The 22,067-nt window shown below is 46.8% G+C and overlaps 1 protein-coding gene across 2 annotated transcripts in view; it reads left to right on the top strand.

The window, feature by feature from the left end:
- LOC140418745 (uncharacterized) overlaps window positions 1-22,067 on the top strand; it is a 362,902-nt gene that overhangs the window by 17,226 nt on the left and 323,609 nt on the right. The gene's annotated exons all lie outside the window — the stretch shown is intronic.

Here is a 22,067-nt window from a genome sequence, read left to right as displayed (position 1 = left end):
GGGCCCAGCCTGTTGGGTCGGGACTGGTTGCGCCATTTGCGGTTGCAATGGCAGCACATCCTCCAAACAGTTTCTGAAGGGTTGACTGAGGTGCTAGGACAATACCCAGATGTATTCCAGCCTGGTTTGGGGAAAATAAAAGGGGCCGTAGCCAACGTATCCAAGTTGAACCAGGAGCCACGCCGCACTATTTCCGGGCGCGCCCAGTGCCTTACGCCTTGCTCGAGGAGGTAGAAGGGGAGCTCACTCGTTTGGAGAGTTTGGGTATTATCAGGCCCGTCCGTTTTGCTGACTGGGCAGCACCAATTGTACCTGTAATGAAGCCAGATGCCACAGTTCGCTTGTGTGGCGACTATAAACTTACAGGAATACGGTTTCCCGACTCGACCGATATCCAATGCCTCGCATAGAGGATCTCTACGCGAAACTTGCAGGTGGACTCTCGTTCACAAAATTAGATATGAGTCACGTCTACCTGCAGTTGGAGCTGGACCCTGCCTCCTGACCATATGTAACGATTAATACACACCGGGGCCTGTATGAATATACACAGTTGCCATTTGGAGTATCCTCTGCCTGCGCAATTTTTCAACGTGTTATGGAGGGCATTTTGAGAGGTTTACCACGTGTGGCTGTCTACCTAGATGACGTTTTGATTACAGGGACGTCAGAGCAAGAACATTTGGAAAATCTGGAGGCTGTCCTTAGACGCCTTTCGGAGTCTGGAGTCCGTTTACGTCGCACAAAGTGCATATTTCAGGCAAAGGAAGTAGTCTACCTAGGTTATCGGGTGGACCGCGAAGGTCTGCACCCCGTCGCAGAGAAGGTGCGTGCGATTCAACATGCCCCCCGCCCCGACTGACACTTCGCATCTTCGTTCTTTTCTCGGTCTCGTAAACTATTACGGGAAGTTCCTCCTCAATCTGGCAACTATGCTGGCCCCTTTGCACCTTCTGCTAAAGAAAAATCACACCTGGGTTTGGGGTCAGCCGCAAGAAACTGCTTTCCGGCGGGTAAAGCAACAATTGACGTCGTCTGGGTTACTAACCCACTATGATCCTGGAAAGCCTTTGCTCGTCACATGTGATGCATCCCTGTATGGTATTGGGGCCGTCCTGTCCCACAAGATGGAGAATGGGGCCGAGCGACCGATAGCTTTCGCCTCCCGCACATTGACTGCAGCGGAGAAAAAGTACGCGCAGATCGAGAAGGTGGGCCTGGCGGTGGTTTTTGCGGTGAAACGCTTCCACCAGTACGTGTATGGCCGCCATTTCACTATTGTGACTGATCATAAGCCCCTGCTGGGACTTTTCAGAGAGGATAAGCCAATACCGCCCATTGCTTCTGCACGGATCCAGCGCTGGGCATTGTTGCTTGCTGCATACGAGTATTCTCTGGAGCACAAACCAGGTACGCAGATAGCAAATGCCGACGCACTGAGCCGATTGCCTTTATCGACCGGCCCCATGTCGACCCCCACGACCGGTGAGGTTGTTGCAACCCTAAATTTTATGGACACCTTGCCTGTCACGGCATCACAAATCCGTGAGTGGACCCAGACGGAGCCAGTCCTGTCAAAGGTTCGGCACATAGTCCTGTATGGTGGGCAGCATAGACAGCTCCCAGGCGAGTTGCGGGCATTTTCCTCCAAGCTGTCAGAATTCAGCGTGGAAGACGGTATCCTCTTGTGGGGGACGCGTGTGATTGTCCCGGAAAAAGGCCAGGAGCTGAGACTATCAGACTTGCACAATGGGCATCCAGGCGTGACCAAAATGAAAATGTTTGCCCGGAGTTATGTCTGGTGGCCAGGCCTCGACACCGACATTGAGAAGGTGGCCCAAAACTGCTCCATTTGCCAGGAGCATCAGAAGCTTCCGCCGGCCGCACCCCTACATCACTGGGAATGGCCAGGGCGGCCTTGGGCACGCTTACATGCAGATTTCGCAGGCCCTTTTCAAGGATCCACGTTCCTTCTACTAATTGACGCCCAGTCCAAATGGTTAGAGGTGCATAAGATGCAGGGGACAACGTCCTGCGCAACAATTGAAAAGATGCGTTTATCGTTTAGTACGCATGGCCTCCCCGAGGTGCTGGTCACGGATAATGGCAATCCATTCACGAGTGAGGAGTTTGCGAGGTTCACGAAGATGAACGGCATCCGCCATATCCGCACTGCCCCTTACCACCCGGCTTCAAATGGGTTGGCAGAGATTCAAATGGGTTGGCAGTGCAGACATTCAAAAGAGGCCTAAAGAAGCAGTCTTCCGGATCAATGGACACGAGACTGGCTCGCTTTTTGTTTACGTACAGGACCACCCCCCATGCAGTGACTGGGGTAGCTCCCGCAGAACTCCTAATGGGCCGGAGACTTCGCACCCGCCTTAGTATGGTTTTCCCGGACATTGGCGCAAAAGTACGCCGCACACAAGAACGGCAGGGACAGGGATTTTCTCGGCATCGGCTGATTCGGCAGTTTGCGCCCGGTGACCCTGTGTTTGTTCGGAATTTTTCTGGTGGTGCCCAATGGGTTCCTGGTATAATCTTTCGCCAAACGGGCCCTATATCTTACCAAGTGCAAGCCCAGGGTCGTCTCCAGCGAAAACATGTAGACCACGTTCAGTCCAGAAGACCATCCCCTCAAAAGATTCCCCGCCCCCGGAGCTCATTTCAACAGCCGCAGAGACCAGAGACAAGGGAAGGTAGTCCTCACAATCTTCCACTGGTGCCTCACTCGAAGCCTGCGCAGGTCGTTACGGCACCGAATGGAGATAGAGACGCTGACATGACGGAGGCAGCAGACTCTGACTCCGAGATGGAGACACAGGATGCATCAGAGGGGGAATCCTCGGGTCCACGGGCCGTGGATGTACAACCGCGCCGTTCATCACGGAAGCGCCGGTCTCCGTCTCGTTACACGCCGCCTGATCCAGCGCCACGTGCAAATGGTGTCCGGCCTGTGGCCAAACGAGTCCGACGCCCTCCTTCGCCAGGAACTTCGGTGGATTCCTTGGACTTTGGGGGGGAGGGATGTTATAGCCTGCCTACTTACCATTGGCTGGGGAGTAATGACTATCCGACAATCCTGTGGGAGTATGAGCTTCCCCAATGAGGGGGCGGAGAAACCACTAGTAAACTCCTAGTATAAATAAAGCTGGCCAGTTCAGGAACCAGCAGGAAGGAGTATGTAGCAAGGGAAGTTACTGCTACTGTTATGTATATATGTTACAGTAAATAAATGTTATTACTTTGTATCCTTAAAACTCGTGCTGGATTCTTCGTGGCCCTTACAAAAGGAACAATTTAGCAAAGCCAATCCACCAAACCGGCACATCTTTGGACTGTGAGAAAACTGGAGCACCCGGAGGGAACCCACACAGACACGGGGAGAATGTACAAACTCCACACAGTCACCCAAGGCTGGAATTGAACCCAGGTCGCTGGCGCTATGTGGCAGCAGTGCTAACCACTGTGCCACATCTGTTGCGAGAGAAACAGAGTTAACGTTTGTTGTTCCTTGTTGTAACAGTTCTGTAGAAGGGTGAATGGACTCTAATTTAAAGTCCATTGAAGTGGAAAGTGTTTTACTCAGAGGTTTGACACAGGAAGAACTTTTAGTCTGTGTGAAGCTCAATCTTCACTTACACAAAGCCCGCAGTCTGATTGGCTGGAGGACCAGAGTATATCCGGTCTTCCAAATCCTCCCATTGGTCGACATCGCTCAGGCAGGAAATAAGGTTTTGGAACCCGGGTCCATGTGGCCAATGGGAAGAACTCAAAATGATACAGATTCTCAGCCAATGAGGGAGATCTGGGATCAGCCCCGCCCCTCATTCACTCCGATTGGTTAGAAGACCAGCTCGACCTTTACGAAATGAGTGTTTATCAAATAGCTGCAGTGATATCAGAGTGTGGGTGGAGCTGGGCTGTCTGTCTTCACTACAGCTATTTGATAAACACACAGTTCTTAAAGGTACTCTCACATAACAATTCTGAATTCTCCCTGTGTACCTGAACAGGCACCGGAATGTGCTGACTAGGGGCTTTTCACGGTAACTTCATTGCAGCGTTAATGTAAGACTACTTGTGACAAAGATTAGGATTGTAAAAAAAAATATTCCGGCAAATTTCCATCCCGCCCGTGATGATTTGCACGGGAATATGACCCCGACAAATGGGATGAAGCCAAATCTTTAAAAGTCAAAGTCTTTATTTCAAATTATTGCCGTGCTGTCAGGGGAAAGGGTTAACTTCTCTGCTTGTTTACAAAAGGGAGGAGGGAAACATTTGCAAATTTCCCACAGCTTGTGAGCTCCGAAACATAACTTCAAGGCTGAAGTTTATCTTCAGAGATCGAAACGTTTTGGTGCCTTTTCCAATTGTACCAGTAAATTGTGATTCACACTGAAAGGTTCACTTTCATTCAGTAATTAGAACATTTCACTTTCTCAGCACTGACACTTTAGATCAAATCCCAATTGTTCTCTTCCCTTGTAGCTGGTGTGTGGAGAAGATCATGTTCACTGTAGATCTGTCAGCACAGAAACCGCACTGTGCTTCTGGATACACTCAGTCTGCAAGTAGATGAATCTTTTAAACATCACCCAAGTGAAGGTCTTCCCCTGACTCTAAGGAGTGAGATGTCCCTGTAGTTGATGCTGTCTCCTCTGTCACTGCTGTTTTTATTGCATCACACATGTTCCGTGGACCAGTCTCACAGCCCAAAACGGGAGGGCAGGAAGGTGTGACAGTCGATGGGACTTTCTGTGTGAGCAGTTCAGCTGGAATTCCATCCTTGCCGGGCACCTTTCTGCTTGCTCAGCAATCAATGACCTTTTCCAGCTCAAATGATGAGGGTTCCTTGTCCAACTCAACCAGGACAGGAAGCTGCAGGAGAGTCAAACAGAGACTGGGCGATGCCCTTCTCACAGGGGTGCAGCTCACTGTTGTGTTCAACCCAGCTCCTCCTCACTCTCTCACCATGACTGACACTGAGCATGCTCAGAGCACACACCCACACTGCACCTGTGGACTGGCCTCGTACACTCACTGATCGGGAACTTTCTGCAGCGTGGGGGATTCTGGGTAACACAGCCGCCATAGAGCCATTAGTAAACAGGAAGATTCTATTTCCCAGTTAGCAAAAACAGAGGATCCACAGTTAGGCAAGATGCTGGGCATGAAGCACAATGAGAGGTTTGGATACTTTATTTAATACAGAAGCACATTATTCTGACATCACTTAGACATGGGCAGCAAGCAGGCTGATCTACAGTATGTACAGTATATACAACACCTGGGACACGGTAAATAATCTCATCAAATCAGTGATAGGTTTGTTTACTGTTCATAATTGTGACTGGGTCACACTCACGATTCATGCAAAATGCAACTCCCCAGGTTTTTTGACCCACTCCCTCCTGACCAGTTTTCACTCCATCTGCCTTAGTTTTTATCCAGCCATGTATGTTCAGCTCACACTGCCCAACAACCAGCCTCTCCTGCACAGGGTTTCCATCACCAAAAATCTGTCCTGATCCACCCACATCGACGCTACCACCAAGAAAGCACAACAGTGCCTATACTTCCTCAGGAAACTAAGGAAATTTGACATGTCCACACTGACTCTTACCAACTTTTACAGATGCACCATAGAAAGCATCCTATCTGGCTGCATCACAGCCTGTTATGGCAACTGCTCGGCCCAAGACCGCAAGAAACTTCAGAGAGTAGTGAACACAGCTGAGTCCATCACACAAACCTGCCTCCCATCCATTGACTCTATCCACACCTCCTGCTGCCTTGGGAAAGCGGGCAGCATAATTAAAGACCCCTCCCACCAAGCTTACTCACTCTTCCAACTTCTCCCATCGGGCAGGAGATACAAAAGTCTCAGAACACGCACAAACAGATTGAAAACAGCTTCTTCCTCGCTATTACCAGACTCCTAAACAACCCTCTTATGGACTGACCTGATTAATACTACACTCCTGTATGCGGCACTCAATGCCTTTGTTTATATATTTACATTGTGTACCTTGGGTTGCCCTATTATGTATTTTCTTTTTAGTTTACTTTCTTTTCATGTACAAAATGATCTGTTTGAGCTGCTCGCAGAATAATACTTTTCACTGTACCTCGGTGCACGTGACAATAAACAAATCCAGTCCATATCGAAGGAGCAATCTGCCTCTCTTGCATTGGTGCACTGCATTTCCCTCATAACACAGTGGCAAAGAAAGATGACAGAACAGAATGAAGGTACTCAACAAACTGTATCTGTGCCAACTTTCTGCAACTGTCACAATCCCCTGTCATTGGCCCTGAACTCTGCAGATATTTTTCTCCTCAAAAGATACGAACAGATGAGCAAGGAGCTGGAGTTGGCTATTCAGCCCCGTCTGCTCCACCATTTAATAAGCTCATGGCTGATCTGATAGTAAGATAGTTGTCCAATTCTCTTTTCAAGGCATCAATTGAATCTGCCTCCATCATATTTTCGAGCAGTGCATTCATGATCCCACATGCAGCACAGAATGTTTTTCTTCACATCCTGTAAGACATAGGAACAGAATTAGGCCACTCGGCCCATCAAATCTGCTCCGCCATTCATTCATGGCTGATATTTTTCTCATTTCCATTCTCCTGCCTTCTCCCCATAACCCCTGATCCCCTTATTCATCAAGAACCTATCTATCTCTATCTTAAAGACACTCAGTGATTTGGCCTCCACGGCATTCTGGGGCAAAGACTTCCACAGATTCACCACCCTCTGGCTGAAGAAATTCCTCCTCATCTGTTTTAATTCCTCCTCATGACCTGAGGAAGGAACTGTGCCCCTAAAGCTGGTGAGTCGAAACAAACCTGTTGGACTTTAACTTGGTGTTGTAAGACTTCTTATTCTGTTTTAAAGGATCGCCTCTTTGGTCTGAGATTGTCTTCTGCTTCTAGTTTTTTATACAAGTGGAAACATCTTCTCCATGTCCACTCTACCCAGGCCTCGCAGTATCCTGTAGGTTTTAATAAGATCCCCCCATATCCTTCTAAACTCCAACGAGTACAGACCCAGAGTCCTCAACCACTCCTCATATGACAAGCTCCATTCCAGGGATCATTCTTGTAAACCTCCTCTGGACCCTTTCGAAGGCCAACACGTCATTTCTTAGAAATCGGGACCAAAACTGCTCTTAATACTCCAAATGGGGTCTGATCAGAGCCTTATACAGCCTCAGAAATACATCCCTGGTCTTGTATTCTAGCCCTCTCGACATGAATACATTGCATTTGCCTTCCTAACTGCCGATGAACCTGCACATTAACCTTTTTTAAAAACATTTTAAAAAATAATTTAGAGTACCCAATTCATTTTTTCCAATTAAGGGGCAATTTAGCGTGGCCAATCCACCTACCCTGCACATCTTTGGGTTGTGGGGGCGAAACCCACGAAAACACGGGGAGAATGTGCAAACTCCACACGGACTGACCCAGAGCTGGGATCGAACCTGGGACCTCGGCGCCGTGAGGCTGCAGTGCACCTGCACATTAACCTTTTTTTTCTTTTTAAATTTAGAGTACCCAATTATTTTTTCCAATTAAGGGGTAATTTAGCATGGCCAATCCATCTAACTTGCACATCTTTGGGTTGTGGGGGTGAAACCCACGCAGACACGGGGAGAGCATGCAAACTCCACATGGACAGTGACCCAGGGCCGGGATTCAAACCTGGGTCCTCAGCGCTGTAAGCAGCAATGCTAACCACTTGCACGTTAACCTGAAGAGAATCGTGAACAAGGTCTCCCAAGTCCCTCTGTGCTTGATTTCCTCAGCATTTTCCCATTTAGAAAATAGACTATGCTTCCATTTCTCCTTCCAAAGTGCATAACCTCACACGTTTCCACATTGTATTCCATCTGCCACTTCTTTGCCCACTCTCCTAGCCTTGCTCAGCATTGCTTGTTTTTCTAATCACTTTAAATGACTGCCCTCTGTTTGTAACCTTCCCCTAAATATGACTTGATAAATCGAACGTCTATTGCAGATCCTTAGTTTTAATGTGGTCAAATGCCTTTCCATTTGAGAACTGTTCGATAAAGTTATTAGAATTATTTGTAGCTGGGGCAGGACGTGGAGCAGTGATTAGCACTGGGACTACAGCGCTGAGGACCCGGGTTTGAATCCCGGCCCTGGGTCACTGTCCGTGTGGAGTTTGCACATTCTCCACGTGTCTGCATGGGTTTCACCCCCACAACCCAAAGATGTGCAGGTCAGTTGGATTGGCCAGGCTAAATTGCCCCTTAATTGGAAAAAACAATAATAATTGGGTACTCTGAATTTTTTTTTTTTTTAAAGGATTATTTGAAGCTTCCCCACCAATCAGTTTTTTCCATGATCCTGAAGTGACCTTATTTTTATCGGGAGTTAACTGAAGTGTTTTCCTAACCTCTCATTATCTAAATTTCCATTCACCATTTTTCTGTCCACCTGACCCAGTCCGTGGCTTTCTCCCTCATTGTCTAAAACACATGAGCAACTTTTGTATAATCCTGATGCATATTTAAGTCTAAATCATTGATGTAAAACGGAATATTGTGGAGCCCCACTGGAAACAGACGTCCAGGCATCATTCAGTCCTGGATGTGGCTAACAGCAGCAACAACAGCTGAATCCAAACCCTGCTGTTGCCTGTGAACTTGCTGATGTTTGACTGAGTGAATCTCCTCCCACACACGGAGCAGTTAAACAGCCTCTCCCCAGTATCGCTCCCACAGTAGTACAGTGGCTAGCACTGTTGCCTCACAGCTCCAGGGTCCCAGGTTTGATTCCCGGCTTGGGTCACTGTGCAGAGTCTACGCGTTGTCCCAGTGTCTGTGTGGGTTTCCTCCGGGTCCTCCGGTTTCCCTCCACAGTTCAAAGATGTGCAGGTTAGATGGGTTGGCCATGCTAAATTGCCCTTAGTGTCCAAAAAGGTGAGGTGGGGTTATGGGTTAGGTTGGAGGTATGGGCTTAAGTCGGGTGCTCTTTGTAAGGGCCGGTGCACTCGATGGGCCAAATGCCCTCCTTTTGCACTGTAAATGCTATGATTCTGTTTCAGTGTGAACTCGCTGGTGTTTCTGCAGATTTGATTTACTTTTAAATCTGTTTTCACAGTCAGAACTTTTAAAAGATTTCTGATCAGTGTGAACAAGTTGGTGTGAAGTCACTTGGGATGACTTGAGTAAATTTCTTGTCACACACGGGGCAAGTGAATGGTCTCTGTCCAGTGTGAACTCGCTGGTGTTGCAGAAGCTGCAATGAACATGGGAATCTCTTCTCACACACGGAGCAGGTGAATGGCCTCTCCCCAGTGTGAGTGCGTTGATGTACCAGTAAATTCTTTCTACTTTTAAAGCTCTTCTCACAGTCAGCATATTTAAAAGGTCTCTGATCATTACGAACAAGTTGGTGTTCAGGAGGTGTGATGACCGAGTGAATCCCTTCCCATACACGGAGCAGGTGAACGGCCTTTCCCCAGTGTGAATACGTCGATGAGTTTCCAATTCAGACGGGTAATTGAATCCCATCTCACAGTCCCCACATTTCCAGGGTTTCTCCATCGTTATCGACAAGTTATCAGGTGTAGGTGGGATGCAGATTTTAAGTCATTTTCAGATCAGCCGTGAAGTTATTAAATGGTGGAACAGGGTCACGGAGCTGAATGTCCAATTGCTGCTTCTTGATTCCTTTTGTGCGAATGTCCTTATGTCTCTCCAACTTGGATCATCAGTTGAAGCCTGAGTACGGTGTCTCCCTGTTGTAAATGCTGCAATTTAATTTCAGGCTGTGTGATTGGTTAAAGCTGGTCTCTCTCTCAAATCGCTCCTCTCGAATCTACTGATAATTTAAAAGATTTCTATCAGGCTACTGTTTAATTTGTTGTTTTTGATAGAAAAAAGGCCCCACCCCATTAAATATTTCCTGAGAGTTGTCATCTCTCATTTTACAAAGTCATCACTGTCAATGCAGCATAGAATTTGCAAAGAAACAAACCTTTCTGTTGGGTTCAGTTTGTTGTGTGTAAATTCTCCAATTCTAACCCCCTGTCAAAGGAGTTTACAAAAGCCATCACTGGCAGTCCAGGATAGAAATTCTGAAGAAACAATTCTAGTTTCTCTGGAACATTTTTTCCTCTGTTGTTCCCCCAAAGCTGTAAATCCCCGTCCCACACACTCTCCCTCCTCCCTGGGCTGAAATCCGAACCCATCTCACCATCTTTCCTCCACTCCGTTTTCTCCCTCCCTCTCCTCTGCCTGGGTTCAGTTCTCCAGCTCCCGTCTGCAGACTAACAATAAAATCAATGGGTCTTATTGGGGGTTTGGGTCCTCCAGCAAGTGTTTGTGAATCCTCCCCGCCCACGTGCCAGGGTTTCCTTCCTTGCCAGAGATCAGAGTCCTCATTGATTAGAGTGCAAAGTGTAAGCTCTTATTTATTGTTTACCCTCCCCCATCCTCTGATGTGAACCATCCTCCAGTGTCTGAAGCAGGATGGTGCCCGTTAACCTGGGCCTGTTCCCGGGAGGGAGAAGCCCCGCAGCTGCAAACCAGGGAGCTGACAATGATTGTGAACACAGTAAGACGTCTTACAACACCAGGTTAAAGTCCAACAGGTTTGTTTCGATGTCACTAGCTTTCGGAGCGCTGCTCCTTCCTCAGGTGAATGGAGACATATGTTCCAGAAACATACATGTAGACAGATTCAAAGATGCCGGACAATGCTTGGAATGTGAGCATTAGTAGGTGATTACATTTTTACAGATCCAGAGATGGGGTAACCCCAGGTTAAAGAGGTGTGAATTGTGTCAAGCCAGGACAGTTGGTAGGATTTCGCAGGCCAGATGGTGGGGGATGGATGTAATGCGACATGAATCCCAGGTCACGGTTGAGGCCGCACTCATGTGTGCGGAACTTGGCTATAAGCTTCTGCTCGGCGATTCTGCGTTGTCGCGCGTCCTGAAGAACGCTTACCCGTAGATCAGAGGCTGAATGCCCTTGACTGCTGAAGTGTTCCCCGACTGGAAGGGAACATTCCTGCCTGGTGATTGTCGCGTGATGTCCAGTCATTCGTTGTCGCAGCGTCTGCATGGTCTCGTCAATGTACCTTGACTGAAGCTCCAGAACCCTCAGGGGTAGTGGTCCAAAGCTGCAACGCATCCTCGAGTAAAGAAATCCCTCCTCATCTCAGCTATCTCTCCATTTTCCTGCCAATTCCCCATAACTCTCGACACTTATTGAAATTCATTCATTCCTTTGTCACCTCAAACCTTAGCTACACAATGTTCCCCTTGCTAGCCTCTCAGATTCAACTCCACACAAGGTCATGTCAAAATCTGCTGCTTGTGAGCGCATTCACACTAATACCTGTTCGCCCCAAACCAGGAGTGACCAAATTCACTGGAGAAAACGGGACATCTTGGGGTGGGAGGTGCTGATGACAAAACCATTGATGGGGGAATGGGAGAAACCTGTTGAGACTGAAGATTGTGGAAATTGGAGACATGTGGGTTTATCAGGGGTATCAAGTGCACACCATTTACATGGTAAAGGAGGCCCAAGAGCTGTCCTGTATTTTCTGTAAATTAGTAATTTAAACAAGTAGTAATAATAAAGGCATGATGCATAGAAAGGGTATACAGTGTTCCTTAAAAGAATACAGTACTACCACTATTATCTGACATAATTAGATCAAAAATGCACAAATGTTAGCCTTGCTTTTATGGTAAAGCGTTTGCCTAGATACAGAAAGAAGGCAAGTACAAAATAAATAACATTTAATTTAATGATTTTAGGTCTGGCAAACTTATATTATCTCCAACAGAATGAGATTCATGTTTGTCAACCGTGCAATGAGGTGACATGTTGTGCAGGGCTTCACCTCATGAGAGATCTGGCTGATAAACAAGATGCCAGGTAGTACTGACTGTCCCAACATGTCATGCAAAATCTATTAAGATAAAGTAAACAATGATAGGGCGTGCAATACTGTGAGTGAACCCCCATGTGGTTTCCACAATTGTCAAAGTCATTATTGCATTCATAAACATCCAGGTTACCTGTCATGTTATATAAAAAAATACATGGCAAATAATAATGGCTGGTAGCTTTTTGCAGCCACCAGTAGTATCACAATTTAATATTTTTTTGCCTTCAAATATAAATGAACAAATGATATAATACTTGAATAAAAGTAGTGTTGGGTGGGGTTACTGGGTTATGGGGATAGGGTGGCGGTGTTGACCTTAGGTAGGGTGCTCTTTCCAAGAACCGGTGCAGACTCGATGGGCCGAATGGCCTCCTTCTGCACTGTAAATTCTATGAAAATTCTATGAGAAGTTGTTGAACTAGTTCAGCCAGGTTGAGAATGGTGGTGGATGGGAATTGTCCAGGCTTCTTTTATTCAAGTATTATATCATTTTTTTATTCAAATATTTATATCAAGTATTCCATATTCGTTTTTTAACCACCCTATCTACCTGTCTACCAATGGTTATGCACACCAAGGGCCCTCTGATCCTCTGTAGTTCCTCGTGTCCTACCATTAATTGTTTAGTCTCTTGCCTTGTTTGCAGATTCTTTACCAAGCGTGAAACCACAGGCTTACGGTGTGCTGTGTAAAACCTGACATTCCACGGGCCCCACTTTCCTGGAACAACATGAAGAATCTGCTGCTTTCCAGATCCCTTCATTTCCTCTCATCTGTTTAAAGCCACAAACAGAAAGGTCCAGTTTTCTCCTGGAGTTTGAGACAAATCAGCTTTCGAAATGATGCAGGGTTTCAGCCAATGAGGGAGGTCCAGGTTTAGTTTCGTTTATCATTAACTCTGATTGGTTGGAGGTTCAGCTGCTCCGGCTGGGTCCTCCAGTCCCGCACTCTCTTCCTATTGGTCCGGAGCTGCCGTCAATCACTCCCCGGGCCTGGTGAGCTGGAGCATGCGCAGTATTGAGATTAACTCCGGTTCAGGCGATCGTTTGGAAATTCTCAGCTGGTCAAATACCGCCGATTAAGTCGGGAGGGAGCCGGCGGGTGGGTCGGGAGGCTTCATAAACACACCGTGCAGGTCCCAAGTCCTGAATATGAACCTCAGATACGACATTTGACGGCGAAAGTTGCTCGGGCTTTGATCCCAGACAGGCCCAGATTAACCGCCCACTGAGGCTCTGCCCCGCCTCCCATTCACTCTGATTGGTTGGATGACCACCTGCTCTCGTTCGGTCCTCCAACTTCCTATTGGTCCGAACCCGCCGTCAATCAGTCCCCGGGCATTGTGACCTGGAGCAAACCCTTCACCATCATTGTCAGCTCCCTGGTTTGCAGCTGCGGAGCTTCTCCCTCCCTCCCGGGAACAGGCCCAGGTTAACGGGCACCATCCTGCTTCAGACACTGGAGGATGGTTCACATCAGAGGATGAGGGAGGGGGACAAGAAATAAGAGCTTCCACTTTTTACTCAAATCAACGAGGACTGATCTCTGGCAAGGAAGGAAACCCTGGCAGGTGGGCGGGGAGGATTCACAAACACCCGCTGGAGGCCCCAAATCCCCAATAAGACCCATTGGTTTTATTGTCAGTCTGCAGACAGGAGCTGGAGAACTGAACCCAGGCAGAGGAGAGGGAGGGAGAAAACTGGGAGTGGAGGAAATAAATGGTGCAGATTGTGAGATGGGTTTGGATTTCAGCCCAGGGAGGAGGGAGAGTGTGTGGGATGGGGATTTACAGCTTTGGAGGAACAACAGAGGAAAAAATGTTCCACAGAAACTAGAATTGCCTGTTCAGAATTTCTATCCTGGACTGACAGTGATGGCTTTTGTAGACTCCTTTTACAGGGGGTTAGAATTGGAGAATTTACACACAACAAACTGAATCCAAGCGGAAGAGACAAAAGGACATCTCCACAATAAGAATCATGAAGCAACAATTGGACATTTAGCCCCGTGAGCCTGTTCCACCATTTAATAATATCATGGCTGATCTGATAGTGACCTCAAATCTGCATCTCACCTACACCTGATAACCTGTCGATAACCATGGAGAAACAGTGGAAATGTGGGTACTGTGGGATGGGATTCAATTACCAGCCTGAATTAGAAACTCATTGACGTATTCACACTGGGGAAAGGCCATTCACCTGCTCCATGTGTGGGAAGGGATTCACTCGATATCACACCTCATCACACACCAGCATGTTCACACAGGTAAAAGGCCATTCACCTGTCTGGATTGTGGGAAAGAATGTCATACTTTGTCAAACCTCCAGACTCACCATCAGGTCCACTCTGACCAGAGACTATTTAAATGTGCTGACTGTGAAAAGAACTTTGAAAGCAGAAATAATTTACTGTTACACCAACGCACTCACCTGCTCCATGTGTGGGAAAGGATTCACTCAGCCATCGAGCCTCCAGACACACCAACGTGTTCACACTGATCAGAGAACATTTAATTGTTCTGAGTGTGAGAAGAGCTTTAAAAGTAAAAATTATTTTACACTCACAGAGGAGATGACATACACCTGCTCCGTGTGTGGGAAGAGATTCACTTGTGGATCGAACCTCCAGACACACCAATTTGTTCACACTGATCAGAGACCTTTTAATTGTTCTGAATGTGAGAAAACATTTAAAAGTAAAAGGGATCTTCTGAAATACCAATGCATTCACACTTGGGAGAGGCCATTCACCTGTTCCGATTGTGGGAAGGGATTCACCCGATTAGCCCACCTTCCGAGACACCATCGAGTTCACACTGGGGAGAGACCGTTCTCCTGCCGTCTGTGTAGGCAGCAATTAATTGATTCATCCGACCTTCTGATACACCAGTGGGTTCACACTGGACAGAGACCGTACACTTGCCCCGTGTGTGACAAGAAATTCACTCAGTCATCCCACCTGACTACACACCAACTTATTCATATTGATCAGAGACCTTTCAAATGCTCTGATTGCGAGAAGGGATTTAAAAGTAAATGGAATTTGCTGAAGCACCAGCGAGTTCACAGTGGGGAGAGGCCGTACACCTGCTGTGTGTGTGGGAGGGGATTCGCTCAGTCAAACAACCTGCTGCGACACCAGCAAGTTCACAGGCGACAGCAGGGGATGGATTCTGCTGTTATTGCTGCTGTTAATGACATCCAGGATTGAATGATGTCTCGATGCCTGTTTCCAGTGGGGCTTCACAGTTTTCTGGTACAACAATTGTATGTATGGTTGACATTGAGGGAGAAAGCCGTGGACAGCAGGAAGATATCAGTGGACTGGTCACATTACAAATGGAATTCAATCTTTAAAAACATTTTCCAATTAAGCGGCAATTTAGCGTGGCCAATCCACCTACCCTGCACATCTTTTAACTTGGGGTGAGACCCACGCAGACATGGGGAGAATGTGCAAACTCCACATGGACAGTGACCCAGGGCCAGCATCAAACCTGGGACCTCAGCGCCATGAGACAGCAGTGCTAACCACTGCGCCACCCTGCCACCCCGGAATTCAATTTAATAATAATCTTTATTATTTTCATAAGTAGGCTTACATTAACACTGCAATGAGGTGACTGTGAAAATCCCTTAGTCGCCACATTCCGGCGCCTGTTCAGGTACACGGAGAGTTCAGAATGTTCAATTCACCAAAAAAGCATGTCTTTCAGGAATTGTGGCAGGAAACCGGAGCACCCGGAGGAAACCCAGGCAGGCATGGAGAGAATGTGCAGACTCCGCACAGACCAGTGACCGAAGCTGGGAATCGAACCTGGGACCCTGGCACTGCGAACAGTGTTAACCTCTGTGCTACAAACAGTGAGAGATAATGAATTTCAGAGGGAAAACAAGACAAGGAAATGAACTATTAGTCGGATGATACTGAGAACGTAGAGCAAAGAGAGGCATTGGAGTCCCTATCCACAGGTAGCTGGATAGATCGATCAGGCAGCCAAGAATCCTTTCTTGGATGAGGCCTGGAATATAAGAGCAAGGAGATTATGCGAGAAGCGTTCTGGTAATTGCATTCATAGATCATAGAATTTACAGTGCAGAAGGAGGCCATTCGGCCCATCATGTCTGCACCGGCTCTTTGAAAGAGCACCCTACCCAATCCCACACCTCCACCCTATCCCCACAACCCAGCAATCCGACCCAACACTAAAGGCAATTTTGGACATTAAGGGCAATTTTAGCATGACCAATCCACCTAACCTGCACATCTTTGGACTGTGGGAGGAAACCGGAGCACCCGGAGGAAACCCACGTACACACGGGGAGAACGTGCAGACTCCGCACAGACAGTGAACCAAGCCGGGACCCTGGGACCCAGGAGCTGTGAAGCAATTGTGCTAACCACCATGCTACCGTGCTGCCGTGCATTAATGAACTATAAGTCATTATTCATTAATTAGTATAAACCTGAAGTCAATTTGATCATTTATATAATTACAGTCAGTGTTCTGCTGATCAAATCGTGAGGATAAAGTTGAAGCTGAATGACAAGCGATTGTAACAGTGAAAAAGTCTTAATTCTTCAGTAAGTTAAAATCCGAACTGTTTAGGTAATAAGAATGAAGAAAATCATTTCAGTTAATTCCTGATAAAAATAACATGACTTCAGGCAAATGGAACGAGCTGATTGTTGAGTGGCTGATGAATCTTTATTTATTTTAACCTTAAGTTTATTGTTGCTTCAGTCAGTTAATAATGGAATAAATAAAGGCAATGACAGGGCATCCCAGTCCTGTGGAGGGCACATCCTGGTCACTGCATTCATCAATTATAAAGTGAGACGATTCATTAATTATCACAAAACTGAAATCAATCTGATCATCGTTCACAGAATCGTGGTCCATTCATCAAATCCAGGGGATAAAGATGAAGTTGACATTGTAAGAGTAAAGATGTCTGAATTTCTCAGTCAATTAATCATTTGAGAGGTTTAGATATTAACAATTAACAAAAACGGATGGTGCGATGGCACACTGGTTAGCACTGCTGCCTGAAGGCGCTGAAGACCTGGTTTCGATCCTGGCCCCGGATCGCTGTCCGTGTGGAGATTGCACATTCTCCCTGTGTCTGTGTGTCTTACCCGCACACCTAAAGATGCGCAGGGTAGGTGAATTGGGCACGCTAAATTATCCCTTAATTGGAAAAATAAGAATTGGGAACTTTACATTTATTTTAACAAAACAATTATCAAAAACATTTCAGTTAATTCTTGATAAAAGGTGACTTCAGCTCAATGGAAGAAGCTGATTGGTGAACATAAGAACTAGGAGCAGGAGTAGGCCATCTGGCCCCTCGAGCCTGCTCCGCCATTCAATGAGATCATGGCTGATCTTTTGTGGACTCAGCTCCATTTTCCGACCCGAACACCATAACCCTTAATCCCTTTATTCTTCAAAAAACTATCTATCTTTATCTTAAAAACATTTAATGAAGGAGCCTCTACTGCTTCACTGGGCAAGGAATTCCATAGATTCACAACCCTTTGGGTGAAGAAGTTCCTCCTAAACTCAGTCCTAAATCTACTTCCCCTTATTTTGAGGCTATGCCCCCTAGTTCTGCTTTCACCCGCCAGTGGAAACAACCTGCCCGCATCTATCCTATCTATTCCCTTCATAATCTTATATGTTTCTATAAGATCCCCCCTCATCCTTCTAAATTCCAACGAGTACAGTCCCAGTCTACTCAACCTCTCCTCGTAATCCAACCCCTTCAGCTCTGGGATTAACCTAGTGAATCTCCTCTGCACACCCTCCAGTGCCAGTACGTCCTTTTTCAAGTAAGGAGACCAAAACTGAACACAAAACTCCAGGTGTGGCCTCACTAACACCTTATACAATTGCAGCAGAACCTCCCTAGTCTTAAACTCCATCCCTCTAGCAATGAAGGACAAAATTCCATTTGCCTTCTTAATCACCTGTTGCACCTGAAAACCAACTTTTTGCGACTCATGCACTAGCACATCCAGGTCTCTCTGCACAGCAGCATGTTTTAATATTGAGAAGCTGATGAATCTTTATTTATTTTAATCTTAAGTTTATTTTGCTTAAGTCAACGAATCAAATAACTAAAGGCCTGGCCGGGGATTCCAGTCCTGCTCCACGTGGGAAAACCAGGAAACTTCTCATGTCCAGAACAATCACAAGTGCAGAAAGTGACATCAGCTGGAGCAGCAAGAAGCAAAGGGCAGTGGGAGAGAGGTATGTTTGTGATTGGTGGAGTATTTCCAGTGGGACTCTAGATTTCCCAAGACACGATTCCATGCTTCTTGAGTTCTCTATCAATGCTTTAAAATTTAACATGGGGACAGGATTAAGTCATTTGCGGTCCTCTTTTTGACAGTAAGAAAGAAAGCTGCAGACTTTTATTATTAATTCATGGGATGTGGGCTTCACTGGTTAGGCCAGCATTTATTGCCCATCCCTCGATACCCTTCAGAACGTGGCTGGGAGTTTCCTTCTTGAACCGCTGCAATTCTTCAGGTGTAGGTACACCCACTGTGCTATTAGGGAGTGTTCCAGGAATTTCTCCCAGCGACAGCGAAGGAACGGTGATATATTTCCCAGTCAGGGTGGTGCGTAACTTGGAGGGGAGCCACCAGGTGGTGAGATTCCCAGTGATCTGCTGCTCTTGGCCTTCTAGATGGTCATGGGTTTGGAAGGTGCTGACTAAGGAACATTAGTGAGTTACTGCAGTGCATCTTGTAGATGGTACACACGGCTGCCACTGTTCGTCAATGATGGATGGTTTGAATATTTGTGGAAGGGGGAGCAATCAAGCGGACTGCTTTGTCCTGGATGGTGTTGAGCTTCGAGTGTTGTTGGAGCTGCACTCATCCAGGCAAGTGGAGAGCATTCCATTACACTCCTGACTTGTGCATTGCAGATGGTGGACAGTCTTTGGTGGGGGGGGGGGGGTCAGGAGATGAGTTACCCTTCATAGGATTCCTAGTTTTTGACCTCCCCTGGTAGCCGCAGTATTAATGTGGCTCGTCCAGTTCCGCTTTTGATCAATGGCACCCCCCAGGATGTTGATTGTGGGGGATTCAGCGATGGTAATGTCATTAAATGTCACGGGGCGATGGTTAGATCCTCTCTTGGAGGAGATGGTCATTGCCTGACACTTGTGTGGCACGAATGTAACTTGCCACTTATCAGACCAAGCCTGGATATTGTCCAGGCCTTGCTGCATTTGTACATGGACTGCTTCATTATCCGAGGCGTTGCGAATGATTCTGAACATTGTGCAGTCATCCACAAACCTCCCCACTTCTGACCTTATGATGAAGGCAGGTCATTGATGAAGCAGCTGAAGATGTTTGGGCCGAGGACACTACCCTGAGGAACTCCTGCAGTGATGTCCTGGAACTGATGGTTGGCCTCCAACCACCACAACCATCTTCCTTTGTGCCAGGTACGACTCCAACCAACAGAGAATTTTCACCGATTTCCATTGACTCCAGAATAGCTGGGACTCCTTGATGCCATACTCGGTCAAGTGCTGCCTTGATCTCAAGGGCAGACAGTCTCACCTCACCTCTGGCATTCAGCGCTTTTGTGCATGTTTGAACCAAGGCTGTAATGACTGCAGGAAGACATCAATAGACTGATCAGCGGGCCAGAAAACTGAGGTCAATCCAGAGAAACGCAGGGTAAGAAATACATTGGGGGAGGAAAAACACGACAAAGGGAAAGAATATGAATGGTATGATAGTGAGATGTAGAGGGACAGAGGGGCGTAAGAGTGCATGGCCACAGATCCCTGAAGGTGACAGGAGAGGTAGATACGGTGATAGTAAAGGCAGAGAGGATACTTTGTTATTCACGGAGACATAGAGTACTGGAGCAGGGAATATTCCCAGCAATTTCTATTGGAGGAAAGACCTGAAACCCCTCTCTCCACAGATGCTGCCAGAGCTGCTGAGTATTTCCAGCATTTTCTGCTTTTATTATAGGATCAGGGAGGTTATACTGGAGCTGTCTAAAACACTAGTTAAACCACAGCTGCATTACTGAGTACAGTTCTGGTCACATTACAGGAAGGATGTGTTCATACCAGAGAGGATGCAGAGGAGATTGACGAGGATGTTGACACAAATGGAGAATTTTAACAATGAGGAAAGATTGGAGAGGCCAAGATGGTTTTCTGTGGAACAGAGAACACTGAGGAGAGATTAACTGAGGTGTTTAACATTATGAGGGGCCCGGATAGAATGGATAAGAAGGATCTATTTCATTAACAGATCAATGACCAAGAGGTTTAGATTTAAAGTAATTAGCAGAGGGTTGGGAGTGGAAGGGGGAAATCATTTCAGTGGCAGGAGTCTAGAACTCGCTTTCTGATAGGGTCATAGAAGCAGAAATCCCAATCACTTTAAAATAAATGTCTTGGATATCCAATTGAAGGACTGGGACATACAGGACATAAGAACATAAGAACTAGGAGCAGGAGTAGGCCATCTGGCCCCTCGAGCCTGCTCCACCATTCAATGAGATCATGGCTGATCTTTTGTGGACTCAGCTCCACTTTCCGACCCGAACACCATAACCCTGAATCCCTTTATTCTTCAAAAAACTATCTATCTTTATCTTAAAAACATTTAATGAAGGAGCCTCTACTGCTTCACTGGGCAAGGAATTCCATAGATTCACAACCCTTTGGGTGAAGAAATTCCTCCTAAACTCAGTCCTAAATCTACTTCCCCTTATTTTGAGGCTATGCCCCCTAGTTCTGCTTTCACCCGCCAGTGGAAACAACCTGCCCGCATCTATCCTATCTATTCCCTTCATAATCTTATATGTTTCTATAAGATCCCCCCTCATCCTTCTAAATTCCAACGAGTAACAATCGACTGAGATCTGCAAAATGGGATTAAGCTGAATATCTCCACTGCAGCCAGTACTCACACGATGGGCCAAATGGCCTCTCTCTTTACCAGAACTTTTGAGGTTTTTACTCTGATAGTTGGAGTTTGTTTCTGATGATAATAGCCTCAAAGGGACTGGAGTGTAACATTCTAGATATTGGTGAAATAAATCAGCTGTTTTAAACACGTTGTAGATTTTTGTCTTTCCCGCCTGAGTGTTTAACATCACCTGGCTGGAGCTCAGAAAGGACAATCTCACCTCATAGAATCAGAGAATTTACAGTGCAGGAGGAGGCCATTCGGCCCATCAAGTCAGTACCAGCTCTTGGAAAGAGCATCCTACTTAAGCCCACACCTCCACCCTACCCCCATAACCCAGTAAACCCCACCTAATCTTTTGGACACGAAGGGCAATTTAGCATAGCCAATCCACCTAACCTGCACATCTTTGGAGTGTGGGAGGAAACCGGAGCACACGGAGGAAACCCACGCAGACACGGGTAGAACGTGCACACTCTGCACAGACAGTGACCCAAGCCAGAAATCGAACCCGGGTCCCTGGCGCTGTGAAGCAACAGTGCTACCCACTGTGCTACCGTGCCGCCCTTGCATCCAAGCTCCCGGATTGTCTGTCTTTCTCTCTGGGTAAGATTCTGTTTGTCTCTTGTATTTCACTGTGACAGGACAGAGACCTGATTGAAGGGAGTTCATGGGAAGGAAACATGGGAGTTCTGGGAAAGATGGGCAAGGATTTGGGAGGTGACAACATGTTCAAAGAGTTTGGAGAGGAGATGGAGGTTGAAGATGGGGCAGTAATTTGTCAGGATGGCAGGGTCAAGGGTTTGTTTTATGGAGGGGCGATGATGGCAGATTTGAAGGAGAGCGGGACAGTACCTGAAGAGAGAGAAATGTTGACAATATCCTTGGACACAGGGTAGTTGGCTGATCAGTAGCTCAGTGGGAATAAGGTCAATGGAGCAGGAGCTGGGTCTCATGGACAAGATGAGCTCTGAGAGGGCAGGAGGGGAGATGGGAGAGAAACTAGAGAACGATGTGGGTTCAGGGATCGGGATAGGATGAAATTTAGAGACAGTTTGGTCCGGTGGGCTCGTGGAAGGGAGGGAAGCAGCAGAGGCAGCTGATCGGATTTACTCAATCTCAATCACAAAGAAGCTCCACAAGCTCCTCAC

The sequence above is a fragment of the Scyliorhinus torazame genome, chromosome 5 (assembly GCF_047496885.1).
Source record: "Scyliorhinus torazame isolate Kashiwa2021f chromosome 5, sScyTor2.1, whole genome shotgun sequence".
NCBI lineage: Eukaryota > Metazoa > Chordata > Chondrichthyes > Carcharhiniformes > Scyliorhinidae > Scyliorhinus > Scyliorhinus torazame.
Note: the sequence above shows the minus strand (reverse complement) of the source record. Positions and strands in the feature narration are given on the sequence as shown.